Below are 23115 nucleotides of genomic sequence, written 5' to 3' on the forward strand. Positions count from 1 at the left end.
CCACCAAGAGAAACACACTGACAATAGGAATTGAATCACTGTACGGTCACAGTTAGAGAGACAGCTACACCCCAGAGTGCAGTGGAACCACCCAGAGAAACACACTGACAATTGGAACTGAATCACAGAATGCAACAGTTACAGAGGCAGCTAAAACCCAGAGTGCAGTAGAATGACCGGGAGAAACACATTGGCAATTGGAACTGAATCACTGAATGATCACAGTTACAGAGGCAGCTACACCCCAGAGCAGTGAACCACCCAGAGAAACACACTGACAATAGGAATTGAATAACTGTATGGTCACAGTTACAGAGACAACTACACCCCAGAGTGCAGTGGAACCACCCAGAGAAACACACGGACAATTGGAACTGAATCACTGAATAGTCACAGTTACCGATGCAGCTACATCACAGAAAGAAGTGGAACAGCCCAGAGAAACACACTGACAATTGGAACTGTATCACTGAATGGCCACTTTTACAGAGGCAGTTACACCCCAGAATGCAGTGGAACCACCCGGAGAAATACACTGACAATTGGAACTGGATCAGTGAATGGTCACAGTTACAGTGGCAGCTACACCCCAGAGTGCAGTAGAACCACCGAGAGTAACACACTGACAATTGGAACTGAATCATTGAATGGTCACAGTTACAGATGCAGCTACATCCCAGAGAGCAGTGGAACAGCCCAGAGAAACACACTGACAATTGGAACTGAATCACAGAATGGAGACAGTTACAGAGGCAGCCAAAGCCCAGAGTGATGTAGAATGACCGAGAGAAACACATTGACAATTGGAACTGAATAAGTGAATGGTCACAGTTACAGTGGCAGCTACACCCCAGAGTGCAGTAGAACCACCGAGAGAAACACACTGACAATTGGATGTGAATCACTGAATGGTCACAGTTACAGTGGCAGCTACACCCCAGAGTGCAGTGCATCCACCTAGAGAAACACACTGACAATTGAAACTGAATCACTGAATGGTCACAGTTACGGTCGCAACTACATCCCAGAGTGCAGTGGAACCACCCAGAGAAACACAATGACAATTGGAACTGAATCATTGAATGGTCACAGTTACAGAGGCAGCTACATCCCAGAGTGCAGTGGAACCACCCAGAAAAACAAACTGGCAATTGGAACTGAATCATTGAATTGTCACAGTTACAGAGGCAGCTACATCCCAGAGTGCAGTGGAACCACCCAGAGAAACACACTGACAATTGGAACTGAATCACTGAATGGAAACATTTACAGTGGAAGCTACACACCAGGGTGCAGTGGAACCACCCAGAGAAACACACTGACAATAGGAACTGAATCACTGAATGGTCACAGTTACAGAGACAGCTACACCCCAGAGAACGGTGGAACCAAACAGAGAGACACACTGACAATTGGAACTGAATCACTGAATTGTCACAGTTACAGTGGCAGCTACACCCCAGAGAGCAGTGGACCCACTGAGAGAAACAGAATGACAATTGGAGCGGAATCACTGAATGTTCACAGTTACAGAGGCAGCTACACCCCAGAGAGCAGTGTAACCATCCAGAGAAACACACTGACAATTGGAACTGAATCACTGAATGGTCACAGTTAAAGAGGCAGCTTCACGCCAGTGTGCAGTAGAACCACCGAGAGAAATGCACTGATGATTGGAACTGAATCACTGAATGGTCACAGTTACAAAGGCAGCTACACGCCAGAGAGCAGTTGAACCACACAGAAAAACACAGTGACAATTGGAACTGAATCACTGAATGGTCACAGTTACAGAGGCAGCAACATCCCAGAGTGCAGTGGAACCACCCAGAGAAACACACTGACAATTTGAACTGAATCACTGAATGGTCACAGTTATAGAGGCAGCTATACCCCAGAGATCAGTTGAATCAAGCAGAGAAAGACACTGACAATTGGAACTGAATCACTGAATGGTCACAGTTACAGAGGCAGCTACACGCCAGTGTACAGCAGAACCACACAGAGAAACGCATTGACAATTAGATCTGAATCACTGAATGGTCACAGTTACGGTGGCAACTACATCCCAGAGTGCAGGGGACCCATCCAGAGAAACACACAGACAATTAAAATTGAATCACTGAATGGTCATAGTTTCAGAGGCAGCTAAAACCCAGAGTGCAGTGGACCCACCCAGAGAAACACACTGACAATTGGAACTGATCACTGAATGGTCACAGTTACAGAGGCAGCGACATCCCAGAGTGCAGTGGAACCACCCAGAGAAACACACTGACAATTGGAACTGAATCACTGAATGGTCACAGTTACAGTGGCAACTACACACCAGGGTGCAGTGGAACCACCCAGAGAAACACACATAATATGAACTGATTCAGTGAATGGTCACAGTTACAGAGGCAGCTCCACCCCAGAGTGCAGTGGCACCAACCAGAGAAACACACAGATAATTGGAACTGAATCACTGAATGGTCACAGTTACAGACGCAGCTACACACCAGAGAGCAGAGAGACCACCCAGAGGAACACACTGACAATTGGAACTGAATCACTGAATGGTCACTAGTACAGAGGCAGCTACACACCAGAGAGCAGTGGGCCCACCCAGAGTAACACACTGAAAATTGGAACTGAATCACTGAATGGTCACAATTACAGAGGCAGCTACGCACCAGAGAGCAGTGGGCCCACACAGAGAAACACACTGACAATTGGAACTGAATCACTGAATGCTCACAATTACAGAGGCAGCTACACACCAGCGAGCAGTGGAACCACCCAGTGAAACACAGTGACAATTGGAACTGAATCACTGAATGGTCACAGTTACAGACGCAGCTACACCCCAGAGTGCAGTGGAACCACCCAGAGAAACACACTGACAATTGGAATTGAATCGCTGAATGGTCACAGTTATAGAGGCAGCTATACCCCAGGGAGCAGTGGAACCAAGCAGAGAAAGACACTGACATTTGGAACTGAATCACTGAATGGTCACAGTTACAGAGGCAGCTAGACGCCAGTGTACAGTAGAACAACACAGAGAAACGCACTGACAATTAGATCTGAATCACTGAATGGTCACAGTTACGATGGCAAATACATCCCAGAGTGCAGGGGACCCATCCAGAGAAACACACAGACAATTGAAACTGAATCACTGAATGGTCATAGTTTCAGAGGCAGCTACATCCCAGAGTGCAGTGGAACCACCCAGAGAAACACACTGACAATTGGAACAAACTCACTGAATGGTCACAGTTACAGTGGCAACTACACACCAGGGTGCAGTGGAACCACCCAGAGAAACACACATCAATATGAACTGATTCAGTGAATGGTCACAGTTACAGAGGCAGCTCCACCCCAGAGTGCAGTGGCACCAACCAGAGAAACACACAGATAATTGGAACTAAATCACTGAATGGTCACAATTACAGAGGCAGCTACGCACCAGAGAGCAGTGGGCCCACCCAGAGAAACACACTGACAATTGGAACTGAATCACTGAATGGTCACAGTTACAGACGCAGCTACACACCAGAGAGCAGAGAGACCACCCAGAGAAACACACTGACAATTGGAACTGAATCACTGAATGGTCACTAGTACAGAGGCAGCTACACACCAGAGAGCAGTGGGCCCACCCAGAGTAACACACTGACAATTGGAACTGAATCACTGAATGGTCACAATTACAGAGGCAGCTACGCACCAGAGAGCAGTGGGCCCACACAGAGAAACACACTGACAATTGGAACTGAATCACTGAATGCTCACAATTACAGAGGCAGCTACACACCAGCGAGCAGTGGAACCACCCAGTGAAACACACTGACAATTGGAACTGAATCGCTGAATGGTCACAGTTATAGAGGCAGCTATACCCCAGAGAGCAGTGGAACCAAGCAGAGAAAGACACTGACAATTGGAACTGAATCACTGAATGGTCACAGTTACAGAGGCAGCTAGACGCCAGTGTACAGTAGAACAACACAGAGAAACGCACTGACAATTAGATCTGAATCACTGAATGGTCACAGTTACGGTGGCAACTACACACTAGGGTGCAATGGAACCACCCAGAGAAACACACAGACAATATGAGCTGATTCACTGAATGGTCACAATTACAGAGGCAGCTCCGCACCAGAGAGCAGTGTGCCCACCCAGAGAAACACACTGACAATTGGAACTGAATCACTGAATGGTCACAATTACAGAGGCAGCTACATCCCAGAGTGCAGTGGACCCACCCAGAGAAACACACTGACAATTGGAACTGAATCACTGAATGGTCACAGTTACAGTGGCAACTACACACTAGGGTGCAATGGAACCACCCAGAGAAACACACAGACAATATGAGCTGATTCACTGAATGGTCACAATTACAGAGGCAGCTCCGCACCAGAGAGCAGTGTGCCCACCCAGAGAAACACACTGACAATTGGAACTGAATCACTGAATGGTCACAGTTACAGAGGAAGCAACACACCAGAGAGCAGAGAGCCCACCCAGAGAAACACACTGACAATTGGAACTGAATCACTGAATGGTCACAGTTACAGAGACAGCTACATCCCAGAGTGCAGTGGAACCACCCAGAGAAACACACTGACAATTGGAACTGAATCACTGAATGGTCACAGTTACAGAGGCAGCTAAACGCCAGTGTGCAGTAAAATCACCCATAGAAATGCACTGACAATTGGAACTGAAACACTGAATGTTCACAGTTACAGAGATAGCTACATCCCAGAGTGCAGTGGAAACACCCAGAGAAACACAGTGACAACTGGAACTGAATCACTGAATGGTCACAGTTACAGAGGCAGCTGCAGCCCAGAGTGCTGTAGAACTACCGGGAGAAAGAACATTGACAATAGGAACTGAATCACTGAATGATCACAGTTACAGAGGCAGTTACAACCCAGAGTGCAGTTGAACCACCCAAAGAAACACACTGACAATTGGAACTGAATGGTCACAGTTACAGAGGCAGCTACAATCCAGAGTGCAGTGGAACCACCCAGAGAAACACACTGACAATTGGAACTGAATCACTGAATGGTCACAGTTACAGTGGCAACTACACACCAGGGTGCAGTGGAACCACCCAGAGAAACACACAGACAATATGAACTGATTCACTGAATGGTCACAGTTACAGAGGCAGCTCCACCCCAGAGTGCAGTGGCAGCAACCAGAGAAACACACGGATAATTGGAACTGAATCACTGAATGGTCACTAGTACAGAGGCAGCTACACACCAGAGAGCAGTGGGCCCACCCAGAGTAACACACTGACAATTGGAACTGAAGCACTGAATGGTCACAATTACAGAGGCAGCTACGCACCAGAGAGCAGTGGGCCCACCCAGAGAAACACACTGACAATTGGAACTGAATCACTGAATGCTCACAATTACAGAGGCAGCTACACACCAGCGAGCAGTGGAACCACCCAATGAAACACACTGACAATTGGAACTCAACACTGAATGGACACATTTACAGAGGCAGCTACATCCCAGAGTGCAGTGGAACCACCCAGAGAAACACACTGACAATTGGAACTGAAACACTGAATGGTCACAGTTACAGAGGCAGCTACACCGAAGAGTGCAGTGGAACCACCGAGAGAAACACATTGACAATAGCAACTGAATCACTGAATGGTCACTGTTATAGAGGCAGCTACATACAAGAGAGCAGTGGAAACACACAGAGAAACACACTGACAATTGGAACTGAATCAGTGAATGGTCACAGTTACAGAGGCAGCTACACCCTTGAGAGCAGTGGACCCATGAGAGAAACACACTGACAATTGGAACTGAATCACTGAATGGTCACAGTTACAGAGGCAGCTACACGCCAGTGTACAGTAGAACAACACAGAGAAACGCACTGACAATTAGATCTGAATCACTGAATGGTCACAGTTACGGTGGCAACTACATCCCAGCGTTCAGGGGACACACCCAGAGAAACTCACTGACAATTGGAACTGAATTACTGAATGGTCATAGTTTCAGAGGCAGCTACATCCCAGAGTGCAGTGGACCCTCCCAGAGAAACACACTGACAATTGGAACTGTTGACTGAATGGTCACAGTTACAGAGGCAGCTACATCCCAGAGTGCAGTGGAACCACCCAGAGAAACACACTGACAATTGGAACTCAATCACTGAATGGTCACAGTTACAGCGAAAGCTACACACCAGAGAGCAGAGTGCAAACCCAGAGAAACACACTGACAATTGGAACTGAATCACTGAATGGTCACTATTATAGTGGCAGCTACACACCAGAGAGCAGTGGGCCCACCCAGAGAAACACACTGCCAATTGCAACTGAATGGTCACAATTACAGAGGCAGCTACGCACCAGAGAGCAGTGGGCCCACCCAGAGAAACACACTGACAATTGGAACTGAATCACTGAATGCTCACAATTACAGAGGCGGCTACACACCAGCGAGCAGTGGAACCACCCAGAGAAACACACTGACAATTGGAACTGAATCGCTGAATGGTGACAGTTACAGAGGCAGCTACAGCCCAGAGAGCAGTGGAACCATCCATAGAAACACACTGAAAGTTTGAACTGAATCACTGAATGATCACAGTTACAGAGGCAGCTAAACGCCAGTGTGCAGTAAAATCACCCAAAGAAATGCACTGACAATTGGAACTGAATCACTGAATGGTCACAGTTACAGAGCCAGCTACATCCCAGAGTGCAGAGGAACCACCCAGAGAAACACACTGACAATTGGAACTGAATCACTGAATGGTCACAGTTACAGTGGCAACTACACACCAGGGTGCAATGGAACCACCAAGAGAAACACACAGACAATATGAGCTGATTCACTGACTTGTCACAGTTACAGAGGCAGCTACACCCCAGAGTGCAGTGGAACCAACCAGAGAAACACACAGATAATTGGAACTGAATCACTGAATGGTCACAATTACAGAGGCAACTGCGCACCAGAGAGCAGTGTGCCCACCAAGAGAAACACACTGACAATTGGAACTGAATAACTGAATGGTCACTATTATAGAGGCAGCTACACACCAGAGAGCAGTGGGCCCACCCAGAGAAACACACTGACAATTGGAACTGAATCACTGAATGGTCACAATTACAGAGGCAGCTACGCACCAGAGAGCAGTGGGCCCACCCAGAGAAACACACTGACAATTGGAACTGAATCACTGAATGCTCACAATTACAGATGCAGCTACACACCAGCCAGCAGTGGAACCACCCAGAGAAACACACTGACAATTGGAACTGAATCGCTGAATGGTCACAGTTACAGAGGCAGCTAAACGCCAGTGTGCAGTAAAAGCACCCAGAGAAATGCACTGACAATTGGAACTGAATCACTGAATGTTCACAGTTACAGAGATAGCTACATCCCAGAGTGCAGTGGAAACACCCAGAGAAACACACTGACAACTGGAACTGAATCACTGAATGGTGACAGTTACAGAGGCTGCTGCAGCCCAGAGTGCTGTAGAACCACCGGGAGAAAGAACACTGACAATAGGAACTGAATCACTGAATGGTCACAGTTACAGAGGCAGCTACACACCAGAGAGCCCACCCAGAGAAACACACTGACAATTGGAACTGAATCACTGAATGGTCACAGTTACAGAGACAGCTACATCCCAGAGTGCAGTGGAACCACCCAGATAAACTCACTGACAATTGGAACTGAATCACTGAATGGTCACAGTTACAGAGGCAGCTAAACGCCAGTGTGCAGTAAAAGCACCCAGAGAAATGCACTGACAATTGGAACTGAAACACTGAATGTTCACAGTTACAGAGATAGATACATCCCAGAGTGCAGTGGAAACACCCAGAGAAACACACTGACAACTGGAACTGAATCACTGAATGGTCACAGTTACAGAGGCAGCTGCAGCCCAGAGTGCTGTAGAACTACCGGGAGAAAGAACACTGACAATAGGAACTGAATCACTGAATGATCACAGTTACAGAGGCAGCTACACCACAGAGTGCAGTTGAACCACCCGGAGAAACACACTGACAATTGGAACTGAATCACTGAATGGTCACAGTTACAGAGGCAGCTACATCCCAGAGTGCAGTGGAACCACCCAGAGAAACACACAGACAATATGAACTGATTCACTGAATGGTCACAGTTACAGAGGCAGCTCCACCCCAGAGTGCAGTGGGCCCACCCAGAGAAACACACTGACAATTGGAACTGAATCACTGAATGGTCACAGTTACAGACGCAGCTACACACCAGACAGCAGAGAGACCACCCAGAGAAACACACTGACAATTGGAACTGAATCACTGAATGGTCACTAGTACAGAGGCAGCTACACACCAGAGAGCAGTGGGCCCACCCAGAGTAACACACTGACAATTGGAACTGAATCACTGAATGGTCACAATTACAGAGGCAGCTACGCACCAGAGAGCAGTGGAAACACCCAGAGAAACACACTGACAATTTGAACTAAATCACTGAATGGTCACAGTTACAGAGGGAGCTACACACCAGAGAGAAGTGGAACCACCCAGTGAAACACACTGACAATTGGAACTGAATCGCTGAATGGTCACAGATATAGAGGCAGCTATACCCCAGAGAGCATTGGAACCAAGCAGCGAAACACACTGACAATTTGAACTCAATCACTGAATGGTCACAGTTACAGAGGCAGCTACACGCCAGTGTACAGTAGAACCACACAGAGAAACGCACTGACAATTAGATCTGAATCACTGAATGGTCACAGTTACGGTGGCAACTACATCCCAGCGTTCAGTGGACACACCCAGAGAAACTCACTGACAATTGGAACTGAATTACTGAATGGTCATAGTTTCAGAGGCAGCTACATCCCAGAGTGCAGTGGACCCACCCAGAGAAACACACTGACAATTGGAACTGTTGACTGAATGGTCACAGTTACAGAGGCAGCTACATCCCAGAGTGCAGTGGAACCACCCAGAGAAACACACTGACAATTGGAACTCAATCACTGAATGGTCACAGTTACAGCGAAAGCTACACACCAGAGAGCAGAGAGCAAACCCAGAGAAACACACTGACAATTGGAACTGAATCACTGAATGGTCACTATTATTGAGGCAGCTACACACCAGAGAGCAGTGGGCCCACCCAGAGAAACACACTGACAATTGGAACTGAATCACTGAATGGTCACAATTACAGAGGCAGCTACGCACCAGAGAGCAGTGGGCCCACCCAGAGAAACACACTGACAATTGGAACTGAATCACTGAATGCTCACAATTACAGAGGCAGCTACACACCAGCGAGCAGTGGAACCCCCCAGAGAAACACACTGACAATTGGAACTGAATCGCTGAATGGTGACAGTTACAGAGGCAGCTACAGCCCAGAGAGCAGTGGAACCATCCATAGAAACACACTGAAAGTTTGAACTCAATCACTGAATGATCACAGTTACAGAGGCAGCTAAACGCCAGTGTGCAGTAAAATCACCCAAAGAAATGCACTGACAATTGGAACTGATCACTGAATGGTCACAGTTACAGAGCCAGCTACATCCCAGAGTGCAGAGGAACCATCCAGAGAAACACACTGACAATTGGAACTGAATCACTGAATGGTCACAGTTACAGTGGCAACTACACACCAGGGTGCAATGGAACCACCCAGTGAAACACACAGACAATATGAGCTGATTCACTGAATTGTCACAGTTACAGAGGCAGCTACACCCCAGAGTGCAGTGGAACCAACCAGAGAAACACACAGATAATTGGAACTGAATCACTGAATGTTAACAATTACAGAGGCAACTGCGCACCAGAGAGCAGTGTGCCCACTCAGAGAAACACACTGACAATTGGAACTGAATAACTGAATGGTCACAGTTACAGAGGCAGCTACACACCAGAGAGCAGAGAGCCCACCCAGAGAAACACACTGACAATTGGAACTGAATCACTGAATGGTCACTATTATAGAGGCAGCTACACACCAGAGAGCAGTGGGCCCACCCAGAGAAACACACTGACAATTGGAACTGAATCACTGAATGGTCACAATTACAGAGGCAGCTACGCACCAGAGAGCAGTGGGCCCACCCAGAGAAACACACTGACAATTGGAACTGAATCACTGAATGCTCACAATTACAGATGCAGCTACACACCAGCGAGCAGTGGAACCACCCAGAGAAACACACTGACAATTGGAACTGAATCGCTGAATGGTCACAGTTACAGAGGCAGCTAAACGCCAGTGTGCAGTAAAAGCACCCAGAGAAATGCACTGACAATTGGAACTGAATCACTGAATGTTCACAGTTACAGAGATAGCTACATCCCAGAGTGCTGTGGAAACACCCAGAGAAACACACTGACAACTGGAACTGAATCACTGAATGGTGACAGTTACAGAGGCTGCTGCAGCCCAGAGTGCTGTAGAACCACCGGGAGAAAGAACACTAACAATAGGAACTGAATCACTGAATGGTCACAGTTACAGAGGCAGCTACACCCCAGAGTGCAGTTGAACCACCCAGAGAAACACACTGACAATTGGAACTGAATCACTGAATGGTCACAGTTACAGAGACAGCTACATCCCTGAGTGGAGTGGTCCCATCCAGAGAAACACACTGACAATTCGAACTGAATCACTGAATGGTCACAGTTACAGAGGCAGCTACACCCCAGAGTACAGTGGAACCAACCAGAGAAACACAGATAATTGGAACTGAATCACTGAATGGTCACAATTACAGAGGCAGCTACGCACCAGAGAGCAGTGTGCCCACCCAGAGAAACACACTGACAATTGGAACTGAATAACTGAATGGTCACAGTTACAGAGGCAGCTACACACCAGAGAGCAGAGAGCCCACCCAGAGAAACACACTGACAATTGGAACTGAATCACTGAATGGTCACTATTATAGAGGCAGCTACACACCAGAGAGCAGTGGGCCCACACAGAGAAACACACTGACAATTGGAACTGAATCACTGAATGGTCACAATAACAGAGGCAGCTACGCACCAGAGAGCAGTGGGCCCACCCAGAGAAACACACGGACAATTGGAACTGAATCACTGAATGCTCACAATTACAGATGCAGCTACACACCAGCGAGCAGTGGAACCACCAAGAGAAACACACAGACAATTGGAACTGAATCGCTGAATGGTCACAGTTACAGAGGCAGCTAAACGCCAGTGTGCAGTAAAAGCACCCAGAGAAATGCACTGACAATTGGAACTGAATCACTGAATGTTCACAGTTACAGAGAAAGCTACATCCCAGAGTGCAGTGGAAACACCCAGAGAAACACACTGACAACTGGAACTGAATCACTGAATGGTGACAGTTACAGAGGCTGCTGCAGCCCAGAGTGCTGTAGAACCACCGGGAGAAAGAACACTGACAATAGGAACTGAATCACTGAATGGTCACAGTTACAGAGGCAGCTACACCCCAGAGTGCAGTTGAACCACCCAGAGAAACACACTGACAATTGGAACTGAATCACTGAATGGTCACAGTTACAGAGACAGCTACATCCCAGAGTGGAGTGGTCCCATCCAGAGAAACACACTGACAATTCGAACTGAATCACTGAATGGTCACAGTTACAGAGGCAGCTACACCCCAGAGTGCATTGGAACCACCCAGAGAAACACACTGACAATTGGAACTGAATCACTGAATGGTCACAGTTACAAAGTCAGCTACACGCCAGAGAGCAGTTGAACCACACAGAGAAACACACTGACAATTGGAACTGAATCACTGAATGGTCACAGTTACAGAGGCAGCAACATCCCAGAGTGCAGTTGAACGACACAGAGAAACACAATGACAATTGGAACTGAATTACTGGATGGTCATAGTTGCAGAGACAGCTACACCCCAGAGTGCAGTGAAATCACCCAGAGAAACATACTGACAATTTGAACTGAATCACTGAATGGTCACAGTTTCAGAGGCAGCTAAATCCCAGTGAGAAGTGGAACCATCCAGAGAAACACACTGACAATTGGAACTCAATCACTGAATGGCCACATTTACAGAGGCAGCTACATCCCAGAGTGCAGTGGAACCACCCAGAGAAACACATTGACAATAGCAACTGAATCACTGAATGGTCACAGTTACAGAGGCAGCTACATACAAGAGAGCAGTGTAAACACCCAAAGAAACACACTGACAATTGAAACTGAATCACTGAATCGTCACAGTTACAGAGGCAGCTACACCCCAGAGAGCAGTGGACCCACGAGAGAAACAAACTGACAATTGGAACTGAATCACTGAATGGTCATAGTTACAGAGACAGCTACACGCCAGAGTGCAGTGGAACCACCCAGAGAAACACACTGACAATTTGAACTGAATCACAGAATGTTCACAGTTACAGATGCAGCTACACACCAGCGAGTAGTGGAACCACCCAGAGAAACACACTGACAATTGGAACTGAATCGCTGAATGGTCACAATTACAGAGGCAGCTATACGCCAGTGTGCAGTAAAAGCACCCAGAGAAATGCACTGACAATTGGAACTGAATCACTGAATGTTCACAGTTACAGAGATAGCTACATCCCAGAGTGCAGTGGAAACACCCAGAGAAACACACTGACAACTGGAACTGAATCACTGAATGGTGACAGTTACAGAGGCTACTGCAGCCCAGAGTGCTGTAGAACCACCGGGAGAAAGAACACTGACAATAGGAACTGAATCACTGAATGGTCACAGTTACAGAGGCAGCTACACCCCAGAGTGCAGTTGAACCACCCAGAGAAACTCACTGACAATTGGAACTGAATCACTGAATGGTCACAGTTACAGAGACAGCTACATCCCAGAGTGGAGTGGTCCCATCCAGAGAAACACACTGACAATTCGAACTGAATCACTGAATGGTCACAGTTACAGAGGCAGCTACACCCCAGAGTACAGTGGAACCAACCAGAGAAACACACATATAATTGGAACTGAATCACTGAATGGTCACAATTACAGAGGCAGCTATGCACCAGAGAGCAGTGTGCCCACCCAGAGAAACACACTGACAATTGGAACTGAATAACTGAATGGTCACAGTTACAGAGGCAGCTACACACCAGAGAGCAGAGAGCCCACCCAGAGAAACACACTGACAATTGGAACTGTATCACTGAATGGTCACTATTATAGAGGCAGCTACACACCAGAGAGCAGTGGGCCCACCCAGAGAAACACACTGACAATTGGAACTGAATCACTGAATGGTCACAATTACAGAGGCAGCTACGCACCAGAGAGCAGTGGGCCCACCCAGAGAAACACACTGACAATTGGAACTGAATCACTGAATGCTCACAATTACAGATGCAGCTACACACCAGCGAGCAGTGGAACCACCCAGAGAAACACGCTGACAATTGGAACTGAATCGCTGAATGGTCACAGTTACAGAGGCAGCTAAACGCCAGTGTGCAGTAAAAGCACCCAGAGAAATGCACTGACAATTGGAACTGAATCACTGAATGTTCACAGTTACAGAGATAGCTACATCCCAGAGTGCAGTGGAAACACCCAGAGAAACACACTGACAACTGGAACTGAATCACTGAATGGTGACAGCTACAGAGTCTGCTGCAGCCCAGAGTGCAGTAGAACCACCGGGAGAAAGAACACTGACAATAGGAACTGAATCACTGAATGGTCACAGTTACAGAGGCAGCTACACCCCAGAGTGCATTGGAACCACCCAGAGAAACACACTGACAATTGGAACTGAATCACTGAATGGTCACAGTTACAAAGTCAGCTACACGCCAGAGAGCAGTTGAACCACACAGAGAAACACACTGACAATTGGAACTGAATCACTGAATGGTCACAGTTACAGAGGCAGCAACATCCCAGAGTGCAGTTGAACGACACAGAGAAACACAATGACAATTGGAACTGAATTACTGAATGGTCATAGTTGCAGAGACAGCTACACCCCAGAGTGCAGTGAAATCACCCAGAGAAACATACTGACAATTTGAACTGAATCACTGAATGGTCACAGTTTCAGAGGCAGCTAAATCCCAGTGAGAAGTGGAACCATCCAGAGAAACACACTGACAATTGGAACTCAATCACTGAATGGCCACATTTACAGAGGCAGCTACATCCCAGAGTGCAGTGGAACCACCCAGAGAAACACACTGACAATTGGAACTGAATCAGTGAATGGTCACAGTTACAGAGGCAGCTACATACAAGAGAGCAGTGTAAACACCCAAAGAAACACACTGACAACTGGAACTGAATCACTGAATGGTGACAGTTACAGAGGCTGCTGCAGCCCAGAGTGCTGTAGAACCACCGGGAGAAAGAACACTGACAATAGGAACTGAATCACTGAATGGTCACAGTTACAGAGGCAGCTACACCCCAGAGTGCAGTTGAACCACCCAGAGAAACACACTGACAATTGGAACTGAATCACTGAATGGTCACAGTTACAGAGACAGCTACATCCCAGAGTGGAGTGGTCCCATCCAGAGAAACACACTGACAATTCGAACTGAATCACTGAATGGTCACAGTTACAGAGGCAGCTACACCCCAGAGTGCATTGGAACCACCCAGAGAAACACACTGACAATTGGAACTGAATCACTGAATGGTCACAGTTACAAAGTCAGCTACACGCCAGAGAGCAGTTGAACCACACAGAGAAACACACTGACAATTGGAACTGAATCACTGAATGGTCACAGTTACAGAGGCAGCAACATCCCAGAGTGCAGTTGAACGACACAGAGAAACACAATGACAATTGGAACTGAATTACTGGATGGTCATAGTTGCAGAGACAGCTACACCCCAGAGTGCAGTGAAATCACCCAGAGAAACATACTGACAATTTGAACTGAATCACTGAATGGTCACAGTTTCAGAGGCAGCTAAATCCCAGTGAGAAGTGGAACCATCCAGAGAAACACACTGACAATTGGAACTCAATCACTGAATGGCCACATTTACAGAGGCAGCTACATCCCAGAGTGCAGTGGAACCACCCAGAGAAACACATTGACAATAGCAACTGAATCACTGAATGGTCACAGTTACAGAGGCAGCTACATACAAGAGAGCAGTGTAAACACCCAAAGAAACACACTGACAATTGAAACTGAATCACTGAATCGTCACAGTTACAGAGGCAGCTACACCCCAGAGAGCAGTGGACCCACGAGAGAAACAAACTGACAATTGGAACTGAATCACTGAATGGTCATAGTTACAGAGACAGCTACACGCCAGAGTGCAGTGGAACCACCCAGAGAAACACACTGACAATTTGAACTGAATCACAGAATGTTCACAGTTACAGATGCAGCTACACACCAGCGAGTAGTGGAACCACCCAGAGAAACACACTGACAATTGGAACTGAATCGCTGAATGGTCACAATTACAGAGGCAGCTATACGCCAGTGTGCAGTAAAAGCACCCAGAGAAATGCACTGACAATTGGAACTGAATCACTGAATGTTCACAGTTACAGAGATAGCTACATCCCAGAGTGCAGTGGAAACACCCAGAGAAACACACTGACAACTGGAACTGAATCACTGAATGGTGACAGTTACAGAGGCTACTGCAGCCCAGAGTGCTGTAGAACCACCGGGAGAAAGAACACTGACAATAGGAACTGAATCACTGAATGGTCACAGTTACAGAGGCAGCTACACCCCAGAGTGCAGTTGAACCACCCAGAGAAACTCACTGACAATTGGAACTGAATCACTGAATGGTCACAGTTACAGAGACAGCTACATCCCAGAGTGGAGTGGTCCCATCCAGAGAAACACACTGACAATTCGAACTGAATCACTGAATGGTCACAGTTACAGAGGCAGCTACACCCCAGAGTACAGTGGAACCAACCAGAGAAACACACATATAATTGGAACTGAATCACTGAATGGTCACAATTACAGAGGCAGCTATGCACCAGAGAGCAGTGTGCCCACCCAGAGAAACACACTGACAATTGGAACTGAATAACTGAATGGTCACAGTTACAGAGGCAGCTACACACCAGAGAGCAGAGAGCCCACCCAGAGAAACACACTGACAATTGGAACTGTATCACTGAATGGTCACTATTATAGAGGCAGCTACACACCAGAGAGCAGTGGGCCCACCCAGAGAAACACACTGACAATTGGAACTGAATCACTGAATGGTCACAATTACAGAGGCAGCTACGCACCAGAGAGCAGTGGGCCCACCCAGAGAAACACACTGACAATTGGAACTGAATCACTGAATGCTCACAATTACAGATGCAGCTACACACCAGCGAGCAGTGGAACCACCCAGAGAAACACGCTGACAATTGGAACTGAATCGCTGAATGGTCACAGTTACAGAGGCAGCTAAACGCCAGTGTGCAGTAAAAGCACCCAGAGAAATGCACTGACAATTGGAACTGAATCACTGAATGTTCACAGTTACAGAGATAGCTACATCCCAGAGTGCAGTGGAAACACCCAGAGAAACACACTGACAACTGGAACTGAATCACTGAATGGTGACAGCTACAGAGTCTGCTGCAGCCCAGAGTGCAGTAGAACCACCGGGAGAAAGAACACTGACAATAGGAACTGAATCACTGAATGGTCACAGTTACAGAGGCAGCTACACCCCAGAGTGCATTGGAACCACCCAGAGAAACACACTGACAATTGGAACTGAATCACTGAATGGTCACAGTTACAAAGTCAGCTACACGCCAGAGAGCAGTTGAACCACACAGAGAAACACACTGACAATTGGAACTGAATCACTGAATGGTCACAGTTACAGAGGCAGCAACATCCCAGAGTGCAGTTGAACGACACAGAGAAACACAATGACAATTGGAACTGAATTACTGAATGGTCATAGTTGCAGAGACAGCTACACCCCAGAGTGCAGTGAAATCACCCAGAGAAACATACTGACAATTTGAACTGAATCACTGAATGGTCACAGTTTCAGAGGCAGCTAAATCCCAGTGAGAAGTGGAACCATCCAGAGAAACACACTGACAATTGGAACTCAATCACTGAATGGCCACATTTACAGAGGCAGCTACATCCCAGAGTGCAGTGGAACCACCCAGAGAAACACATTGACAATAGCAACTGAATCACTGAATGGTCACAGTTACAGAGGCAGCTACATACAAGAGAGCAGTGTAAACACCCAAAGAAACACACTGACAATTGAAACTGAATCACTGAATCGTCACAGTTACAGAGGCAGCTACACCCCAGAGAGCAGTGGACCCACGAGAGAAACAAACTGACAATTGGAACTGAATCACTGAATGGTCATAGTTACAGAGACAGCTACACGCCAGAGTGCAGTGGAACCACCCAGAGAAACACACTGACAATTTGAACTGAATCACAGAATGTTCACAGTTACAGATGCAGCTACACACCAGCGAGTAGTGGAACCACCCAGAGAAACACACTGACAATTGGAACTGAATCGCTGAATGGTCACAATTACAGAGGCAGCTATACGCCAGTGTGCAGTAAAAGCACCCAGAGAAATGCACTGACAATTGGAACTGAATCACTGAATGTTCACAGTTACAGAGATAGCTACATCCCAGAGTGCAGTGGAAACACCCAGAGAAACACACTGACAACTGGAACTGAATCACTGAATGGTGACAGTTACAGAGGCTACTGCAGCCCAGAGTGCTGTAGAACCACCGGGAGAAAGAACACTGACAATAGGAACTGAATCACTGAATGGTCACAGTTACAGAGGCAGCTACACCCCAGAGTGCAGTTGAACCACCCAGAGAAACTCACTGACAATTGGAACTGAATCACTGAATGGTCACAGTTACAGAGACAGCTACATCCCAGAGTGGAGTGGTCCCATCCAGAGAAACACACTGACAATTCGAACTGAATCACTGAATGGTCACAGTTACAGAGGCAGCTACACCCCAGAGTACAGTGGAACCAACCAGAGAAACACACATATAATTGGAACTGAATCACTGAATGGTCACAATTACAGAGGCAGCTATGCACCAGAGAGCAGTGTGCCCACCCAGAGAAACACACTGACAATTGGAACTGAATAACTGAATGGTCACAGTTACAGAGGCAGCTACACACCAGAGAGCAGAGAGCCCACCCAGAGAAACACACTGACAATTGGAACTGTATCACTGAATGGTCACTATTATAGAGGCAGCTACACACCAGAGAGCAGTGGGCCCACCCAGAGAAACACACTGACAATTGGAACTGAATCACTGAATGGTCACAATTACAGAGGCAGCTACGCACCAGAGAGCAGTGGGCCCACCCAGAGAAACACACTGACAATTGCAACTGAATCACTGAATGCTCACAATTACAGATGCAGCTACACACCAGCGAGCAGTGGAACCACCCAGAGAAACACGCTGACAATTGGAACTGAATCGCTGAATGGTCACAGTTACAGAGGCAGCTAAACGCCAGTGTGCAGTAAAAGCACCCAGAGAAATGCACTGACAATTGGAACTGAATCACTGAATGTTCACAGTTACAGAGATAGCTACATCCCAGAGTGCAGTGGAAACACCCAGAGAAACACACTGACAACTGGAACTGAATCACTGAATGGTGACAGCTACAGAGTCTGCTGCAGCCCAGAGTGCAGTAGAACCACCGGGAGAAAGAACACTGACAATAGGAACTGAATCACTGAATGGTCACAGTTACAGAGGCAGCTACACCCCAGAGTGCATTGGAACCACCCAGAGAAACACACTGACAATTGGAACTGAATCACTGAATGGTCACAGTTACAAAGTCAGCTACACGCCAGAGAGCAGTTGAACCACACAGAGAAACACACTGACAATTGGAACTGAATCACTGAATGGTCACAGTTACAGAGGCAGCAACATCCCAGAGTGCAGTTGAACGACACAGAGAAACACAATGACAATTGGAACTGAATTACTGAATGGTCATAGTTGCAGAGACAGCTACACCCCAGAGTGCAGTGAAATCACCCAGAGAAACATACTGACAATTTGAACTGAATCACTGAATGGTCACAGTTTCAGAGGCAGCTAAATCCCAGTGAGAAGTGGAACCATCCAGAGAAACACACTGACAATTGGAACTCAATCACTGAATGGCCACATTTACAGAGGCAGCTACATCCCAGAGTGCAGTGGAACCACCCAGAGAAACACACTGACAATTGGAACTGAATCAGTGAATGGTCACAGTTACAGAGGCAGCTACATACAAGAGAGCAGTGTAAACACCCAAAGAAACACACTGACAATTGGAACTGAATCAGTGAATGGTCACAGTTACAGAGGCAGCTACATACAAGAGAGCAGTGGAACCACCGAGAGATACACACTGACAATTGAAACTGAATCACTGAATCGTCACAGTTACAGAGGCAGCTACACCCCAGAGTGCAGTGGACCCACGAGAGAAACAAACTGACAATTGGAACTGAATCACTGAATGGTCATAGTTACAGAGACAGCTACACGCCAGAGTGCAGTGGAACCACCCAGAGAAACACACTGACAATTTGAACTGAATCACAGAATGTTCACAGTTACAGATGCAGCTACACACCAGCGAGCAGTGGAACCACCCAGAGAAACACACTGACAATTGGAACTGAATCGCTGAATGGTCACAATTACAGAGGCAGCTATACGCCAGTGTGCAGTAAAAGCATCCAGAGAAATGCACTGACAATTGGAACTGAATCACTGAATGTTCACAGTTACAGAGATAGCGACATCCCAGAGTGCAGTGGAAACACCCAGAGAAACACACTGACAACTGGAACTGAATCACTGAATGGTGACAGTTACAGAGGCTACTGCAGCCCAGAGTGCTGTAGAACCACCGGGAGAAAGAACACTGACAATAGGAACTGAATCACTGAATGGTCACAGTTACAGAGGCAGCTACACCCCAGAGTGCAGTTGAACCACCCAGAGAAACTCACTGACAATTGGAACTGAATCACTGAATGGTCACAGTTACAGAGACAGCTACATCCCAGAGTGGAGTGGTCCCATCCAGAGAAACACACTGACAATTCGAACTGAATCACTGAATGGTCACAGTTACAGAGGCAGCTACACCCCAGAGTACAGTGGAACCAACCAGAGAAACACACATATAATTGGAACTGAATCACTGAATGGTCACAATTACAGAGGCAGCTATGCACCAGAGAGCAGTGTGCCCACCCAGAGAAACACACTGACAATTGGAACTGAATAACTGAATAGTCACAGTTACAGAGGCAGCTACACACCAGAGAGCAGAGAGCCCACCCAGAGAAACACACTGACAATTGGAACTGAATCACTGAATGGTCACTATTATAGAGGCAGCTACACACCAGAGAGCAGTGGGCCCACCCAGAGAAACACACTGACAATTGGAACTGAATCACTGAATGGTCACAATTACAGAGGCAGCTACGCACCAGAGAGCAGTGGGCCCACCCAGAGAAACACACTGACAATTGGAACTGAATCACTGAATGCTCACAATTACAGATGCAGCTACACACCAGCGAGCAGTGGAACCACCCAGAGAAACACACTGACAATTGGAACTGAATCGCTGAATGGTCACAGTTACAGAGGCAGCTAAACGCCAGTGTGCAGTAAAAGCACCCAGAGAAATGCACTGACAATTGGAACTGAATCACTGAATGTTCACAGTTACAGAGATAGCTACATCCCAGAGTGCAGTGGAAACACCCAGAGAAACACACTGACAACTGGAACTGAATCACTGAATGGTGACAGTTACAGAGGCTGCTGCAGCCCAGAGTGCAGTAGAACCACCGGGAGAAAGAACACTGACAATAGGAACTGAATCACTGAATTGTCACAGTTGCAGAGGCAGCTACACCCCAGAGTGCAGTTGAACCACCCAGAGAAACACACTGACAATTGGAACTGAATCATTGAATGGTCACAGTTACAGAGACAGCTACATCCCAGAGTGGAGTGGTCCCATCCAGAGAAACACACTGACAATTCGAACTGAATCACTGAATGGTCACAGTTACAGAGGCAGCTGCACCCCTGAGTGCATTGGAACCACCCAGAGAAACACACTGACAATTGGAACTGAATCACTGAATGGTCACAGTTACAAAGTCAGCTACACGCCAGAGAGCAGTTGAACCACACAGAGAAACACACTGACAATGGGAACTGAATCACTGAATGGTCACAGTTACAGAGGCAGCAACATCCCAGAGTGCAGTTGAACGACACAGAGAAACACAATGACAATTGGAACTGAATTACTGAATGGTCATAGTTGCAGAGACAGCTACACCCCAGAGTGCAGTGAAATCACCCAGAGAAACATACTGACAATTTGAACTGAATCACTGAATGGTCACAGTTTCAGAGGCAGCTAAATCCCAGAGTGCAGTGGAACCACCCAGAGAAACACACTGACAATTGGAACTGAATCACTGAATGGTCACAGTTACAGAGGCAGTTACACACCAGAGTGCAGTGGAACCACCCAGAGAAACACACTGACAATTGGAACTGAATCACTGAATGCTCACAATTACAGAGGCAGCTACGCACCAGAGAGCAGAGGGCCCACTCAGAGAAACACACTGACAATTGGAACTGAATCACTGAATGCTCACAATTACAGAGGCAGCTACACACCAGCGAGCAGTGGAACCACCCAGAGAAACACACTGACAATTGGAACTGAATCACTGAATGGTCACAGTTGCAGAGACAGCTACATCCCAGTGTGTAGTGATCCCATACAGAGAAACAAATATGACAATTGGAACTGAATCACTGAATGGTCACAGTTACAGAAGCTGCTACAAGCCAGAGTGCAGTGGACCCACCCAGAGAAACACACTGACAATTGGAACTGAATCACTGAATGGTCACAGTTACAAAGTCAGCTACACGCCAGAGAGCAGTTGAACCACACAGAGAAACACACTGACAATTGGAACTGAATCACTGAATGGACACAGTTACAGAGGCAGCAACATCCCAGAGTGCAGTTGAACCACACAGAGAAACACAATGACAATTGGAACTGAATTACTGAATGGTCATAGTTGCAGAGACAGCTCCACCCCAGAGTGCAGTGGACCCACCCAGAGAAACACACTGACAATTGGAACTGAATCACTGAATGGTCACAGTTACAGAGGAAGCTACACACCAGAGAGCAGAGAGCAAACCCAGAGAAACACACTGACAATTGGAACTGAATCACTGAATGGTCACTATTATAGAGGCAGCTACACACCAGAGAGCAGTGGGCCCACCCAGAGAAACACACTGACAATTGGAACTGAATCAGTGAATGGTCACAATTACAGAGGCAGCTACGCACCAGAGAGCAGTGGGCCCACCCAGAGAAACACACTGACAATTGGAACTGAATCACTGAATGCTCACAATTACAGAGGCAGCTACACACCAGCGAGCAGTGGAACCACCCAGAGAAACACACTGACAATTGGAACTGAATCGCTGAATGGTGACAGTTACAGAGGCAGCTACAGCCCAGAGAGAAGTGGAACCATCCATAGAAACACACTGAAAGTTTGAACTGAATCACTGAATGATCACAGTTACAGAGGCAGCTAAACGCCAGTGTGCAGTAAAATCACCCAAAGAAATGCACTGACAATTGGAACTGAATCACTGAATGGTCACAGTTATAGAGCCAGCTACACCCCAGAGTGCAGAGGAACCACCCAGAGAAACACACTGACAATTGGAACTGAATCACTGAATGGTCACAGTTACAGTGCAACTACACACCAGGGTGCAATGGAACCACCCAGAGAAACACACAGACAATATGAGCTGATTCACTGAATGGTCACAGTTGCAGAGGCAGCTACACCCCAGAGTGCAGTGGAACCAACCAGAGAAACACACAGATAATTGGAACTGAATCACTGAATGGCCACATTTAAAAAGGCAGCTACATCCCAGAGTGCAGTGGAAC

Source organism: Scyliorhinus torazame, chromosome 20 (genome assembly GCF_047496885.1).
Source record: "Scyliorhinus torazame isolate Kashiwa2021f chromosome 20, sScyTor2.1, whole genome shotgun sequence".
In the NCBI taxonomy this organism is placed as follows: domain Eukaryota; kingdom Metazoa; phylum Chordata; class Chondrichthyes; order Carcharhiniformes; family Scyliorhinidae; genus Scyliorhinus; species Scyliorhinus torazame.